The 17,717-nt window shown below is 46.0% G+C and overlaps 1 long non-coding RNA gene across 2 annotated transcripts in view; it reads right to left on the bottom strand.

Moving 5' to 3' along the window:
• Nucleotides 1-2,697: 2,697 nt before the first annotated feature.
• Nucleotides 2,698-17,717, bottom strand: part of LOC116081740 — a 103,698-nt gene continuing 88,678 nt past the window's right edge. For both annotated transcript variants that reach the window (XR_004114989.1, XR_004114988.1), the window contains one exon: nt 2,698-3,045. This is a non-coding gene — a long non-coding RNA (uncharacterized LOC116081740). The remainder of the gene's footprint in view (nt 3,046-17,717) is intronic.

The raw sequence follows: 17,717 nt of genomic DNA on the forward strand, positions 1-17,717 counted from the left end.
AAAAAAAAAAACTCATGGCATACTAGAAAAAAACAAAAAAACAAAAAAAAAATTGGTTGATTCTTTTAGCTATCATAGTTTTTTTTTCCTCTGTGTGCATGTTTCCATACAAAACTAAAAATTATCATTTCAAGCTCTGTGAAGAGTTGTGTTGGAATTTTGATGGGGATTGCCCTGAATCTGCAGGTTGCTTTTTTTAGGATAGCCATTTTTACTGTATTAATTCCACAAGTCCATGAACGCGAACCATCTTTCCATCTTCTGATATCTTCAATTTCTTTCTTCAACATCTTAAAGTTCTTAATCATACAAGTCTGATTCTTGCTTGTCTAGAGCTACTTCTAGATGTTGTAAATGTTTTAGGCGATTGTGAAAGGTATTGTTCCCCTGATTTCTTCTTCAGCCCATTTGTTATTTGTATATAGGAGGGGCTACTGATTTTGTGTGTTGACTTAGTATCCTGCTACAATGCTGAAATTGTTTATCGGCTGTAGGTAGAAGTCTCCTGACAGCCTTTAAGGGATTTTATGCCTAAAACCATGTCACCTGCAAATAAAGATACTTTGACTTCTTCCTTCCCTATTTGTATCTGTATGATCCTTCCATTGTCTGACTGCTCTAGCTAAGACTTCTAGTACCATATGTAATGGGCATGGAGAGAGTGGACAGTCTTGCCTTGTTTCTGATTTTAGAGGAAGTGCTTTGAGCTTCCCTCCATTTAAGTTGTTGGCTGAGGACTCGCCATCAATGCCCTTAGATCAGTAGTCTTATTATATCAATATCTCTTATATCAATAGTCTCTCCAGGACTTTGATCATGAAGAGGTGTTGAATCTTATCAAAGACATTTCTGCATCAAATGAGATGATCATGATGCAGTTTTGTCTGTCAGTCTCTTTATATGATAGATGACATTTATTGATGTCTATATGTTGAACCATCCCTGTGTCTCTGGGATGAAGCCTACTTGATTGTGGTGGATAATCTCTTTGATGTGTTCTTGTATTTGGTTTGCAAGTATTTTGTTGAAAATTTTTGCACCTGTGCTCATAAGGGAAGTTGATCTGTAATTCTTTCTTTGTTGGGTCTTTATGTAATTTGGGTGTTAGGGTAACTGTGGCCTCATTAAAAAGAAAAAAGCAATGATCCTTCTGCTTTTTGTGGAATGATTTAGTTGAGTATTGGTGTTAGCTCTTCTTTGAAAGTCTGGTAGAATCTGCACTAAAACCATCTGGCCCTGAGGTTTTTTTTTTTTTTTTTGGTTGGTAGACTTTTAATTATTGCTTCTATTTTACTAGGGGCTTTAGGTCTGTTTAAACTGTGTATATCTGGTCTTACTTTAACCTTGGTAAATGGTATGCATATTTTTAAAAGTATCTATTTCTTGTAGGTTTTTCAATTTTTTCCAGTATGTCTGTATGAGTCTCTAAAATTCCTCATTTTGCCAATATGGCCTCCTTTGCATTTCTAATATCATTGTTAATTTGGATCTTCTCTCTCCACCTTTTAGTTAATTTGGCTTTATCATTCTTACTAATTTTCTCAAAGAGCCTACCCTTTGTTACATTGATTTTTTTGTAATTTTGTCTGTTTCTATTTTATTGATTTCAACGCTGAGCTTGACTATTTCTTACTGTCTACTCCTCTAGGGTATTCCAACTTCTTTTTTTCTCAAGTGTTCAATTGTGCCACTAAATTACTAAAATGAGCTCTCTCCATTTTTTTATGTAGGCACTTACATTTAATATTTTGATTATTATATGTCATGGAGGATTTCTTTTATGGTCTAGTCTATTTGGTTTTCTGTATGCTTGTACCTTTATAGGCAACCTCTTTCTTTAGGTTGGAACTTTTCTCTTCTGTGATTTTGTTGAAAATATTTTTAAGCCTTTGGGCTGGGGGTCTTCTCCTTCCTCTATTCCTATTATTAATAGATTTGGCCTTTTCATAGTGTCCCAAATTTCCCAAATTTTGTGCCTAGGTTTTTTTTTCTTGTTTTGGTTTTTTGTTTTGTTTCTTGATTTAGCACTTTCTTTGACTGAAGAGACCATTTCTTCTGTCTCATCTTCAGTGCCTGAGATTCTCTTCCACCCCATAGACTCTGTTGGTGAGGCTTGCCTCCAAGGTTTCTGTTTGACTTCCTAAATGTTTCCTTTCCAATTATCCCTCAGTTTGGATCTTCTTTAGTGATTCTAATTCTACTTTCATGCTCTGAACCCTTTTCTTCATTTCACACATTTCATTTGTGTTTCCTGGATTTCATTGATGGACTTGCTCAGTTCCTCTTTAAGGTTCTTGAAAATATTCATAATAGCTATTCTTAGGTTCTTGTTTTCTGCTTCAGCTCTATTACCCTTCTCTGGGTCTAGTGTAGGGTCTGTACTCACTGTGTCTCTGATGTACCTGTGTGCTCTATTAACCATTTAAAATCTCCAACTTTGCTTTAAGGTTTCTCAATTTATCTGTTGATTCTATTTTTGCTTTTCTTTTTTAAAGACCTGTTATTATATTTGTGCACATAGAGGAAATCCATCCTCCTCTGTCACTTAAGGCTGTGGTATCTTCTCTGTAGAACATGGCAATAAGACGCAATCTTGGGAGCAAAGAGAAGCCTTCACCATATCTAAAACCTGCTAGCACCTTCACCTTGGACTTCCAGCCTCAAAACTGCATGAAGTAAATTCTTGCATTCTACTCATTGCCTGCTCTAAGGTGATTTATTATAGCAGCACATAACATAGACAGATTGGTGTTGACATGAAGACGACAGGACAAATCCAGGTAAAGAAAATAAGCGCAGAGTGGGGCAGGACTTCTGACTGACAGGATCTGTGGGGCAACAGCTATGTGTGGTATGGGGGCTCCTTAAGGTGGGACACACGTAGCCTGTGGCCTGGCATGGCGGGTTTGTGAGCCCTTAAGTCAGCACCGGCTCAGAGAGGCCATCATGGCTGGGTGGAACAGGCAATGGGGGTGGGGGGTGGCAATACCCAGTAACTTCAAGGTTAGCAGAAGTCATGACAGGAGACAGGAACAGGCACCAGATCTGCAAAAGGAAATGTTTGTGGCCATATGAATGTGTCACCTGGTACATTTTGAAGTCTTAATTGATATAACACTAAATCTGGAGGCAGAGGGATTTGCCATGGCTTGTGAACCCCTTCCCTCATGATAGCTCTCTACTCACAACGTAGAGACATTCATCGAAAGCTATCTCATTTGCTCCTGGGATGATACTTTCTACAGTAAGTTAGCTTTGGGCAGAAATGTTATTGCTGCTTTATAAAGTCTTTTAAAAATGGCATTTCCATAGAAGCATTTGATGGTCTCCACAAAATCAGTGCAAGCGCAATCGCACAGCCCCAGCCTTCGTGGAGAGGGCATCTAAAAGTCAGGGAGTGGGCTAGTCTCTAAGCTGTTATTTTCTTTTCTCTTTAAATAAATGTTTGTGTCTCATAAAGTAGGTCCCCGTGCAGATTTTCACATTTTTAGCCATAGAAGATAAACCATAAGGCATGGAGGTACAGGCTGTAGGTGCCGGGTCACCGCTGAGTCAGAGCAGGGTGACCTAGCCCCTGTGTAGGGCTTGCCTGCTACTGTGATACCTGCTGTCCTCTGATCTGTGGAAGACACAGCTGGGAAGCAAAAGCATGGTTGGGAAAAAGAACGGTTACAGAGGGTGTCAGTCAGTGTCTAGTAAGAGAAACCAAGACACCTTCTTATTACCCAGTAAGAGATGCAGAGACATAATTGGTGATTTTGAGGAATGTAGATGACTCTCTATGGCCCTCAGAGTCTCTGGTTTTATAAAGAAATCTGTCTGCTTTATTTTACATCATCATCGCTACTGACTTTAACCTCACCGGTGGGCCATCGTCATCATTATCACCTCATGATCACCATTATCACCATTACCATTAGACCATCTCTGAACCAATAGGACCAGGTCAGCTTGCACAGCAGGCGACTATCAACCCAGAGCCTAGACAAGGTCACTTCTCATGTGAGTCCCCAAGACCTTTATAAGGTGCCCACTGTGGACAGATTCTCGGCTGAATGAGGCAGAAGGGTCATGTTTAAGGAAGGCTTCAGCCTGTTCAGAAAGCCAGCACACCTGGACAATCACTTGCAGAGGCGCTAGGTGCAGCCATGTGTGTGTAACCTCCATGTGGACACGATGCCTCATCATGTGAGCCTTGTACACACTCCGCTCTCCTCACTGATCCCAGTGATGCAGACCCAGCCCCAAAAGGTGCTTTCTGATCCTGTGTTCCACTGCTGATGTAGATACTTAAGTCACCTCCTGTGCCAAATACAAGGCCAGGTGGCAATGACTCTCCCTTAACTCTCAGCCAATTGTCTAGGACATATACATGCAAATAAAACAGCTTTTCAGAAGCAGAATACAAATCAGCAGCTGTGCATTTTCAGACCCTGAAAATGGAGTTGGGGGGGGCATGAGGGGAGCCTGGTTGTGGCCATACTCATAAGTATGTTCAGGTGCCACTATGGGGGTCACAGATGGCTAGAGTTCAGGGGTGGATCCCCCTGGGAGCCAGGAGGCCAGGAGGTGACCCCATCGCCTGCTTTCCTTATCTCTGGGGATGATTACATCATTGCTCACTTCACAGAACTTATGGGAAAGGGCCCCACAGTGCTTGCAGGCCCATGGCTATGTGAGCACAGGCCAGCGATCCAGTTCTACCAAAAATTGACAAGTTGATTCTGTTGCCAAAAAGCTTGTGCAAAACAGAACAGAGGTGTGTTTGTTCTGTGTTTGTCTTATTTCTTCCTAGTTTTTTTTTTCTTACTATTAACTTATTTTTCCTAAAGAAGTTACGGCACGCATCTTCAGGGGTCTCTTGCTGATGAAGATTGCTGTTACCCCCATACATTATCCTCACACTGCTCTGACTGCGTGACAGGCGTGAGCTGTGGCTGGGCTTTGATGCCGTTTTCCTGTCTGCTTGGTCTCTTCTATCCTGCCTCGCCTATTTTCAGGGCTTAGGGCTTAAAGATGGCAGCAAGAATCAAGAAGTTCTGCCAAGTGACGCTGGCTGCCTGGATTTAGTGCCCTCTTGGAGTATGAGGGGGCTTTGCACTAAAGACCACTTTCAGTTCTGCTTCTCCCTCAGATAAACGCAGACTGGGGAGACATCATCCCTCCATGATGGCAAGAAAACCAGGTAAACCATAGAACTTACCTTGTTCTGACCACTCCTGTGCTGAATTCTCAGGGATATCACATAAGCTAAAATACATAGGCTTTGTGAAACACCTGCTATAGAGAAAGAATATCCTATGTCTGCATGGATGTGGTACCTGTCAATAATAAATCTGATCGCCTATGGCGTAGGCAGGAAATAGGAGATGGGAGAGGATTCTGGGATAGAGCGAGGCATGGGAGATTTGCCCAGAAAGATGTGACTGAGACAGATGCATGGTTCCTGAGTACAGGTAACCAACCAGTCATGTGGCAGAATGTAGATCAGAATAAATGGGACATGTTAAGTTATGATCTAGTCAGAGAAGAGCCTAGCTATATGTCCAAGGTATTTGTAAGTATATAATGAGTCTGAGTCTTATTTCTGGGACATGGGTCTGGGAGGTAGAACCAGACCTAACTTCTACAACTGGCAGCCAGGAGCACATACTTCCAGGAGCACTGGCACCCTAGGAAAGCCATGGAAAAAGAAGCAACTGCCAAGGAATACAAAGAGACCCACAGATGCCTCAGCTCTCAATGAAAGTTAACTGTGTGGGATGGCTGTGTCCTCAGGGCCATACACAGGAAACACACACAATGTTCTCTTCTTCAGTGGGCACAAAAGACCTGGCCAAGGTTGGTATGATGGCTAGTACTGTCAAAATGGCAAGATCTAGAAGATACCCCTCTGGGCCCTTGTACTGGCTGGTTTTGTGTGTCAACTTGACACAAGCTGGAGTTATCACAGAGAAGTGAGCCTCTCTTGAAGAAATGTCTCCATGAGATCCAGATATAAGGCATTTTCTCAATTAGTGATCAAGGGTGGGAGGGCCATTGTGGGTGGTGCCATCCCTGGGTTGGTAGTCCTGGGTTCTATAAGAAAGCAAGCTGAGCAAGCCAGGAGAAGCAATCCAGTAAGCAACACCCCTACAAGACCTCTGCATCAGCTCCTTCCTCCAAGTCCCTGCCCTGTGTGAGTTCCAATCCTCACTTCCTTTGGTGATGGACAGCAATGTGGAAGTGTAAGCTGAATAAGCCCTTTCCTCCCCAACTTGCTTCTTGGTCATGATGTTTTGCGCAGGAATAGAAACCCTGACTAAGACAGCCCTTTCCTAGACATCACACTTCCTCTTGTGGCCCTTTGAGCTTGGAAGTAAAGCATCCAGACAGAATAGATAGAGAGATGTTTGTCCCATCCTGGAACAAGGCTATATATCCTCTATCCTGGAGAGATAATGGAGGAAAACCACCTGACTAGTCCAGAGCAGAGCTATTGGTGAGCTCAGTAGTTAGAGCAAGTCTTAGAGACTCGGTCTCCTTTACAGCCCTAAAATAGGCCAACTGCCAAACCTCCTGTGGCCAGATAAACTACAGAATGCTTCATGTTTATCCAAGGGAATATAGACATCTGAGGAGCCTGGCCAAGGTGTCTAGGTGAGGAAGACACCTAGCCCCAACTTCTAATGTCCCTGTGTCTCCTGGGAACTTGAGAATGTGCTGGGGTGAGACAGGAATTAGGGAAAAACAGAAAAAAAGGGCAGGCCTGGATCATGGGGCCACAACAGGCAATGTGCACCAGCACACAGAGGCCATGCCTTCCTGAGGAGAACTCATCAGACATTCTTCCTGGCTGGGAACCAGTTTATAAAATATGAACGGTTGGAACACTAAAGACATAACTCAGTTGGTAGAGTAACTGCTTAGCAGTTATGAAGCCCTAGGTTGGAACCCCAGGGAACTCAGAAACCAGGTATGCTTTCACCTATACTTTCAGGACTAAGGAGGAAAAAGCAGAAATCAAAAGTTCTAGGTCACCCTTGGCTACATAGAAAGTTCAAGACCAGTCTGGGCTACTTGAGATTCTGTCTTTAAAAAAAAAAAAAAAAAAAAAAAAAAAAGCAATATGTCATTTTAAGCTCCCCTAACTGACAAGTTGTAGGGGTCTTAATTACCTTTCTATTGCTGAGATAAACCACCATGACCAAGACTACTTACGAAAAAGCATTTAATTTGTGGCTTATTGATTCGGGCGGTTGAGTCCACAATCGCAGAGTGAAGATACAGCTGCAGGAACCACTGAGAGGTCACGTCTTGAACCACCAGTGGGAGGCAGAAAGCATACCAGCAATGGCACAAGTCTTTTGAAAGTTTAAAATCCACCTTGAGTGACACATCTCCTCCAACAAAGCCACACTTTCTAGTCCTTCTCACCAACCAGGGACCAAGTATTCAAACGTAAGAGCCTACCTATGAGAGCCATTCTCATTCAAACCACCACACTAGGCAGTTTCCACAAAGCAATGGGGAAGAGGCAAGTGAACCCTAGCTTAGCCTAGCCTCCCTAGGAGACTCCACCCATGTTTGATGTAAATCAGAGAAGGCTGAAGCATGGCTTGGTACTATCCCCAACACTGAGGGCATGGTGACCTGTCCCTGTACCCAGCAGGTCACCCAGCCAACCCCGAGCATCTGTTCAGTGTCTACAGCTACCCCCACAACAGATATCCATTCCTACCATCCCAGAATCTGGAAACCCAGGAAGAGCTGTGGCAGAGGCACTTCCTCCTAGAGGCTCGAGAAGCCCATCCACGCCTTCCCTACCTCTCTCCTCTGATTATAGTTCCTTGGCTTCTGGCCCTGGCACTCCAATCTATGTGTCTGCCTTCACGTGGCTTTCTCCCTACAGCTCATGTAAAGAAAGACATTTGTCATTGATTTAGGCCTCACCCACATCCATAATGATCTCATCTCGAGTCCCTTAACATAATTACCTCCTCAAAGATCCTTTTTCCAATGAAGGTCACATTCTCAGGCTCTATGTGCTAGGCCTGCTCTTTAGGGAGGGAGAAATGGGGTGGGGTGGGAGGGCTCTTCTGGCCTTGAGAGGTCTGGGAATATTTTCCTAACTTGTCAACCTAAGAGAGACCAGTGGGCCCACCCTGTCCCATCCTTTTCTCAAGGGTATTAGAGGCTGGCCCCCAGTGACCAGCACAGTGGTCACTGGCCAGTGACACTCTCATCATGAAGACTCCCTGTGGCTGGATCCCAGCAGTCACAACTGGAAGAACGAGGCAAATTCCTGAAAATTTTCCACTTCTTTAGAATACAGTTTAAATTGGAGAGTGGGTGTAATTGTTGAAACATTAAAGTTCTTTAAGAACTAATGATGTTGAGAGGACAACGTGCATAGGCCACAAAATAAAGAAGGAATACAACTGGCTACTGAGGTTGGGAGACCACAGTAGTACTCATAGCTGAAGAACTAAAATCAAACCTCTGTGTCCTGAAAGTCCACTCCATTGGCTAAGGAAACATTTCCTTGAGCTGATTTTTTCACTTAACAGTTGGCTGTGTGAAGACCACCTGCAAAAGCCAGTTCTGGAGAGAACAGGGCCTCCTCCCAGATTCCCTAGTGCTGGGCCACTGCCTTGCAGGGGAAGGTTATCCCTCCCCTAGTGAGGGCAACTTGATGGATGAATCATGAGTCAACCCGGCCGGGCCATGTGCCCAGATATTGAGTCAAACATGATTCTAAATGTTTCTGTGGGGGCATGTTTCTGGCTGAAATTAGCATTCATCTCTGAGGTGATTCCACAAAGCCACCGGCCCTCCATGATGCCAGTTGCTCATAAAGCAATGGAGAATAGACAGAGCTGAGGGAAATGAACCCGCAGAGGCTCAGAGACCCCAACGCAGCTCTCCTGCCTGCTGCCTGTCCAAAAATGCTGGGACCACCATGATCACCCAAAGAAATGCCTTTAAATACCCAAACAGACAGACAGGTGTATATGGTCTATTTGCCTCTCCACACATCCTGCAGGTTCTATTCTCTGGGCCACTGCAACTAAACGAGCAGAGGAGAGACTCTGAAGGCTCTCAACTATAAGACATCCTCCTCCTGATATACACCTGACCCCCTTCAGCCCAAGCTCCTGCACTACCCTGAAATCCTCCTGGCCACCCAACCAAGAGCATGTACATAGGAATTCAAAGTAGGCAGCATAAAGGGGGAAACTGTGCCTTTCAGTATATTCACCAAGGTACCACTGTGGATCTGTAGTGGGCAGAAGCCCCAGGCCTGAGTTCACAGCAAGCCACTCTATCAAGGACCTTCATCTGGGGTGGCAAGTGTTCCCTTATTCGTCAGCACCCACTATGCTTGCTTTTGTCAACACTACCCAAGCTAGAGTCGAGCCTAAAGGAAGAGGGACCCTCATCTGAGAGGATGTGCCCCCACCCCAAGACTAGAGTCAAGCCTGAAGGAAGAGGGATCCTCATCTGACAGGATGTGCCTCCACCCCAGACTAGAGTCAAGCCTGAAGGAAGAGGGACCCTCATCTGACAGGATGTGCCTCCACCCCAGACTAGAGTCAAGCCTGAAGGAAGAGGGACCCTCATCTGAGAAGGTGTGACCCCATCCCAGACTAGAGTCAAGCCTGAAGGAAGAGGGACCCTCATCTGAGAAGGTGTGCCCCCACCCCCAGACTAGAGTCAAGCCTGAAGGAAGAGGGACCCTTATCTGAGAGGATGTGCCTCCACCCCAAGACTAGAGTCAAGCCTGAAGGAAGAGGGACTCTCATCCGAGAGGATGTGCCTCCACCCCCAGACTAGAGTCAAGCCTGAAGGAAGAGGGACCCTCATCTGACAGGATGTGCCTCCACCCCAGACTAGAGTCAAGCCTGAAGGAAGAGAGACCCTCATCTGAGAAGGTGTACCCCCACCCCCAGACTAGAGTCAAGCCTGAAGGAAGGAGGACCCTTATCTGAGAGGATGTGCCCCCATCCCCAGACTAGCCTGTGGAGCATTTTTTTAAATTAATTATTAATGTGGGAAGGCCCAGCCCACTGTTGGTGGTACCATCACTTACCAGGTGATCCTGGGTAATATAATAAAGCAAACTAAGTGAGCTACAAAAGAAGCCAATAAACGTTTCTCTGTGGCCTCTGCTTCAGCTCCTGCCTTGGCATCGCTCCATGATGGGCTGTGATGGCCATGGGGAAGGTGAATCAACCCTTCCTCACCAAGTCACTTTCAGTCATAACATTTATCGCAACAGTGGAAAGCAAACTGGGACACCATCTGACCCAGGACTGTCCTAAAACATACCTCAGTAGGAGTGAATGAAACCTGGTTAGTGCAGCATTCCTTCCAGAGAGCAGAAACATGGAGAAATGTGTGAACTGTGGGATTTCAGAACTGGAGTGACATAACAACAGGATGTGAATGTTTGATTGTAGCAACTAAAATTTTTTCTTTTACTTAATCACTTTACATCCTGGTTACTGGCACCCTCCAGGTCACTCCTTCCAACAGTCTTCCCTCCATAGCTCCTCTGCTTCTCCTCTGACTGGGTTGGGAGCCCCTCTGGCTATTACACACACACACACACACACACACACACACACACACACACACACACACACACACACACATCCAGCACTTCAAGTCTCTGCAAGACTAGGCAGACAGCTAACATTCTAATATCCATGATTGTGTGGATCTTTTCAGCTCTAGGCAGGATGGCAGGATCTCCTGTATGGCTCAAAGGGGAAACTGAGGCAGGAAGAGGGCAATCTGTATGAGGTTCCCCTGGAGAGATGGGGGCTCCAAGGCATGGGGGGCACCCCTGCCAGCTGCCTGCCAGCTGCCTGCCTCCTCCCCTGCCCTAGGAGTCTCCTTCATTTGACAGAGCCAGATGGGCCATCATAGCCCACTCCTAGTCAGGTTCTTGCCATCTGTCACAGAAATCTAAATTCTGTGACACCAAGGTGACCTGCAGGGCCTGAAGCCTCAGCATCCTTCCTGGACAGTCTGTCTGTCATGGCAGACTGGTGGCAGGTTTTCAAACCACTCTACCTTCTGAAGCGAAGGAAAAGCTACTCTCTGAAGCTTTGCTTCTCAGTGTTGTTGAGCACAGTGCTGCTGAGAGCCCTGCAGTGAGCAAACTCCTCAGAAAAATGGCCAGGGAGGGAGCAGGCCGTGACCCATGAGCCCTCTTTTGATCTTTAATCAGCATAAGTCTTGATTCACTCCACGTCGCTCTGTTATATATACAAACATTTGATTGTTTGATCTGTAGGGTTTTTTTTTTTTATCTATGAAAGTTGTTTTGATACCTCAAGTTGAAATGAAATATTTCCCTTCTGAATTTAATGAAATGCTTTCCTCGCTTTGTGATTTTTCGCACTGTGAGGGATTTCCAAGGTAGAGTCTTGGCAGAGGAAAAGACCCTGAAAGTTGCTAGAAGCCACACAGAGGCCATGGAGATTGTCCAAGAGCTCAGTCTGCAGACATGAAAGGGACCTGAGCCCCAAGGGCAGTTACCAGAGTGGAGATGACCTCATCACTGGGGAGGAGAGACAAGATTGCCTTAGAGTTTGGGTCTGGGAATTGGTACTGGGTTGCTGTCTTGGTGGCAACTGTGACTCTGGCTATGGAGGACATTGATCCCAAGAGCAGAGGCCAGCAGCAGGCCTGAACCTTAGAGAACAACCCAGCCTGGTGAGTCATGCTCACTGCCCAGCGCAGCCAAGCCAGGCCCCTCACGGTCTATCCATATGCAGACCTTACAGCATATTTTAACCTCAAGCAGGTCAGAGTAGGGTCTTCTACCCTGAAGTCAAGGGGATTGTTGAGGTAGAAGAAGATTGGAACATACCTTGGGATCCACTTAAGTGCATTTCTGAAAGCCAGAGAGAGAAGTAAGCACCCCTATAGACACAGTGTCCTGGGCAATGCCAAACCCAGGTGGGCCAGAAGTTGAGCAGCCCATGAAGACTGTGGCTAGGCCTCCTGAAGAAAGCCATGCAAGGTAGCAAAAGACCCCAAGGGCACTCTAACAAGCCATTCTCGGCTCTCCAAAGCAAAAGCCAGCCGCCTGCTGTGACCCCTGACCTTTGAAACAAGAGGGGCAAACAAAGCGCTCAGTCCTGTGCAGCCAAAAGAGAAAGCTCCACTAAGGTCATACCTGGTGCCTCTATAAGGAGAAGTGTGCAACCAGGTCTCCAGGTGAACTGTGACTCCCCAGAAGCAAGAGCAGAGCCTGCGCCTCAAAGAGTGGTGCTGAGGGTGCCCTTGGGAAGCACGGAGCCAACATTGCTGGCTCCCTGCTCCCTAGTCTGTGGGGAGCCAGAAGAGACAATAGATCTGGGTAGGGACCTCAGCAGCAGCTTTCCAGGAGGCAAACACTGGTGTTTCACAGAAATGCACCTGCCAAACACGATGGAAACCTCAGAGCCAGGCCAAGCCTTCTCCAAGATTCCTGGCCAGGAAACTGACTGGGGCTTTGATGGGTTCTCTTTGTCCAGCCTGAGTGTCACTCAAGCTGCGGGTATAGTCAACAGGGTGCTGGCTCTGGATTGTACCTCCTCTGTTTAACCAACGAGTGCCTCCATGAGGTGCCACAGCCCAAACTGACGAGGAGCCACAGGCCCAAGAGATTTATTAAACATCCAAACGTAATTTTCCATTAACATTTCCTATTTTGGCATCTTAAAGAGAGTGGAAGTTGATTTCAGTTCAACATCCTGGGGGGAAATTAGCTCGTTTTGCTAGCATGTCTCGATAATTGCAGTGACACCAAGGTTAATTGCTTAATCTGGACTGCCACGGTGCAGGCTGAGAATTCCCTGCACAATCTGGGCTATAATTAGTGCCAGGGCGGTGGTATTTGGAAGCTGGAACAGCGGACCCAGGCAAGGTGATTGTGGATGTGACAGAGGGAAAGCTGTGGGCGGCCCTTTCCTGGTTCAGAAGCCATACAACACCCAGAGATGTATCTCCACAGGCTACAGAAAGTGACCTGGCTACCCAACTGTATCTGCCTCTGTTGGGGGCAAACGGAGGGGATGAAACTGTCCCTTCCACTTGTTGTCTTCCACACCAGACAGTGGTGGCCTGAGCCCAGAGCCCAGGACATCTCATAGAAATTAGTAGACAAGGGACAAGGACCTATAGTTGGTGGATTCTAATCTCTAGTCAGAACCTCAGACGCACGCCAACACTTATTGTGGAAGTACAGTGTAAACAATGGCCACCTCAGGAAGCTCGGTCAGGGAGCTTGCAGGGGATATCACAAGTGCCAGGCCTGGGCTATAACATGAGTTTAAGACCAGCTTGGAAAACTTAGTAAGAATTAAAATAAAAACCGGGCAGGGGATAGATGTGGTGGTTTGAATGTGCTTGGCCCACGGGAAGTGGCACTATTAGGAGGTGTGGCCCTGCTGGAGTGGGTGTGGCCTTGTTAGAGGAAGTGCATCACTGTAGGGTTGGGCTTTGAGGTCCTATGCTCAAGCTCTGCCCCGGGTAGAAGGGAGTCTCCTCCTGGCTGCCTGTGGATCAAGATGTAGAACGCTCAGATCATCCAGCATTAAGTCTGCCTGCCTGCTGCCATGCTTCCCACCATGATGATAACGGACCATATTTCTGAAACTGTAAGCCAGCCCCAACTAAATGTTGGCCTTTGTAAAAGTTGCCTTGGTCATGATGTCTCTTTACAGCAATGGAAATAAATCCTAACTAAGACAATAGTGCTCAGTGACAGAGGACTTGTCCAGAATGCAATGGATTCAGTTCTCAGTACTGCAAAAATACATACATAGATTACATACATTATATATATGTATATATATTATATACATACATTACATACATACATACATACATACATACATACATAGACTAAGCATACATTGGGAACAGCTGACCGTTGCCTCTGAGACACAGGCAGGATCTGCAACCTTTGAGATACATTCAATCTCACCCCAAAGTTAAGGCCAGGGGGAGATAGAACATATACATTCTGAAAGAAGCCATTCTAGGACATTCCAGGAGGTACCCAGGAACCTGGACACCACACACCCCATCCAGAGATAGGCTCACCTGACAATGCAAGTTCAGGAGTTGACCCTGCTGAACAACCAGCAGCCAGCAGAAAGAGAAGGCTCCTGGGATACGGCTCTATCCTAGCACAACTGCCATTCACAGGTTAAAAGATCTATGCAAGAGAGAAGCCTGGCATAATCACCATCAGAGAGGCTCCATCCATCAGCTGATGGAAATAGATGCAGAGATCCCAGCCAAACATTAGACAGAGCTTGGGGGGGGGCGGTCCTGCTGAAGAGGGCGAGACAGGATTATAGGCACCAGAAGGGTCAAGGACACCACAAGAAAACCCACAGAATCCAACGAGCCTGGACTCGAGCTGAGACTGAACCAACAGTCAGGAAGCCTTCATGGGTCTAATCTTGACCCTCTGTCTATGTGTTACAGTTGTGTAGCTTGGTGTTTTTGTGGGAGTCCTAACACAGGGAACAGGGGCTGTTTCTGATGGTTTTGCCTGCTTTTGGAACCCTTGCCCTCCTACTGGATTGTCTTGTGCAAGCTTAATATGAGGGGAGGTGCCTAGTCTTATTGCACCTTGATATGCCATGTTTGGTTGATATCCCCCAGAGGCCTGTCCTTTTCTGAAGGGAAACAGGGGAGTGGATGAAGAGTGGGGAGGGATTGGGAAGAGAAGAGGGAGAAGAAACTCGTCCGGATTTAATATAGGAGAGAATAAATTAGTAAAGAAAAAAAGATCTACACAGTGAAACTTGGCTTCTCGGGGCCATTGCAAGCCATTTTCATCCTTTGCTCCCAGAAACAGCTAGGTGCTCCAGCTATGCCCACTGTGCCTACATTGCCCCTGTCCCTGGCTTATCTCCTCCCATGGGTAGTGACCTTGCTGTAAGGCTGAACTACCAGGAGCATCAGAGACTCCAGACTCCCAGGGGAGCAGCAGAATGGGACCCAATGCAGCCCTGCTAAACCTACATAGACTAAGCTGGCACTGGGAACAGCTGCCAGCTGCCTCTGAGACTCAGGCAGGATCCGCAGCCCACCCTACAGTGAGCACAGCCACCATCAGTGCTGAGCAGGAAGCAGAGTGACTGCAGCCTCACATACAGCTGTATGCTTTTGTTAGTGACTTGTTCTGAGCTTGAAACAAAAGCTAAGTTTTCAGTAGCTTCCATCACACAAAGTATCACCAGGCTGTGCACAGCAGAAATGCATCCCCAGCGGGTCTATGTCTCTGACACTTTAGCCAGTCCCCTCTACCCAGGTCTTCCTGTATCTTTTTAGGATGACTCCTCCTTCAGACCCTGCAAGTACTTTGCTAAGGTTGTGGGCATCTCTCTAACATGCTGCTATAAATAGTACCATGTTTTGGCCTGGTTTGGTTTTGTTTGCTTTTTTTTTTTTAATTTTTGATTGACAACTACATATTTCTCATACACCAAAGTGCAGGTGGTCACTGAAAAGTGATTTCATATGTTGCAGTTTTGCTTAACTGTCTTATTAGTCTGCAGCCAATCATGTCTCAGAATAAAGACAATTTCACTCCTTCGTTCCGATTGTCCATTTTCAGTTCCTTCTCCTGCTCTGGCTGTGTTTCTGGGACGCTGGCTTTGTGTCTCAGCTGTGATGGTAACTGGAGATTTTCTCCATAAATTCCACTTAAGGGTTAAATGGTATCCCCCAATCACATACCGAAGCCTTTATTCCAATATGACTATTTAGAATGTGTCTTTTAAGGAGGTTATGCCCATACAATGAGGTCATATGGGTCTGGAGGGTAGATGGAGCCTGGACAGACAGGGCAGGAAATATCAAAACAAGAACTCTCGGGGCTGGAGAGATGGCTCAGCGGTTAAGAGCACTGACTGCTCTTCCAAAGGTCCTGAGTTCAAATCCCAGCAACCACATGGTGGCCTCACAACCATCTGTAATGAGATCTGATGGCCTCTTCTGGTATGTCTGAAGGCAGCTATAGTATACTTACATATAATAATAATAATAATAATAATAATAATAATAATAATAATAATAATATTTTTAAAAAAAGAATTCTCCCTCTCCCTTCCACCTCTCATTAGTACAGAGAAGAGGCCATCCACGGGCATGGCATAAAGTCAGCCATCTCTCAGCCAGGAGCAGACCCTTTCCAGATACCCATCCCTCCAGCCTCCAAACCATGAGAAACCAGGATCTGTCAAGTCCCGAGTCTGTGGTGCCTTGTCCTGGTACACAGAGCTGATGAAGGCAGCAGCCTTTATCCATTTGTCCCTGTGTTGCTGAAGCCTTTTAATTATACAAAACTTGTCTATGTTCTAATGACGCAAAGTTTCCAATTTTCCCACTGCTCTCTCAGCGTCAGTTGAGATGGTCATGCGTTCTCTGTGTCATCGGTTACATTAGCGAATGATGTCATCTGGAGCCAACTCTGAATTCCAGATAAGTCTTCCTTTGTACTTAGGCATCATCCTCTATGCCTACACACACCATGCATTCACACCCTACATAAACGCATGCACGCATGTACGTGCCACACACCATGCTGATGAGAACACCCACTGTGCCATCGCTAGCAGGGAGATCACCATAAAATCACCCTGGTGCATTCAGAGGTTTGGAGCCTCCAGCCTCTCAGCCACACCAAGTGACTGACTCTATGTATTCAGGTAGAGCTTTTGCTGGTGTCTTTCTCTGCAGCAAAGCAGATGAGAACCTACCATAACACACAAGGGGAAATCCCCAGTCTAGAAGCACCAAGGATATGGGTCTGATTGGAAAACCCAGTCACTCTTTGTCTTTGTCTGACATACCCTACATACATGCATGTATGTGCCAAGTGAGTTGTATACACTGAGGTAGACCTCCCTCCACCTTGCTGCCAAGTTGAATACCCCAGCTGGTCCTCAGATACCACAGTGGGCACATTCTAAAAGATGGATGGATCCCTGTGTGGTCCAACAGGTCCTCAAGAAGAACCAGCAGTAGGTCAGGGACACACATGCCTCCTTCCCTTGGGTAACACTTTTGACTTAATTCTCTGACACCCTTGGAACATGTGAAAATATTTCTTATACCCATGAAAGGAAAGGAAAAAAGTCATTAAATACCTCTCGATTAGTGGTTTTTGACCTTCCTAATGTTGCAACCCTTTAGTATTGTTCCTCACATGTGGTGACCCCCCAGCCATAAAATTATTGTGTTGCTACTTCATAACTAATTTTGCTACTGTTATGAGTCATGATGTAAGTATATGATATGAAGGATATCTGATACGTGTTACACACAAGTTGAGAGCCACTGCTTTAGATAATTTCTTCTGCTGCTGGGTTGGTTGTCAACTGGACTGAATTAGGACTCAACTAAAACACAAGCTGCTGAGCACTCCTGTGAGGGATTTTCTTGATCATATTATTTGAAGCGGGAAGATTCACCCTAAGCCTGGATGACACCTTCTGGTTACAGGCCAGATTAAGGATGTGGGAGAAGGAAGTTTAATTTTTTTGCCCACTCTTGCTGATAAGTCCATCTATCCTTTTGCTGAGAATTCCTTCACTGATGATAAAATCAACTTCTTCAGGGTTCCAAAGTAGGCTGAAGACCAGCAGCTCTCCCGGAATCCTCTGGGACGCCATCATCAGACTGGGGCGGCTGGGGCGGCTGGGGCGACTGACTGGGGC

This window comes from Mastomys coucha, unplaced genomic scaffold, assembly GCF_008632895.1.
Source record: "Mastomys coucha isolate ucsf_1 unplaced genomic scaffold, UCSF_Mcou_1 pScaffold11, whole genome shotgun sequence".
In the NCBI taxonomy this organism is placed as follows: Eukaryota; Metazoa; Chordata; class Mammalia; order Rodentia; family Muridae; genus Mastomys; species Mastomys coucha.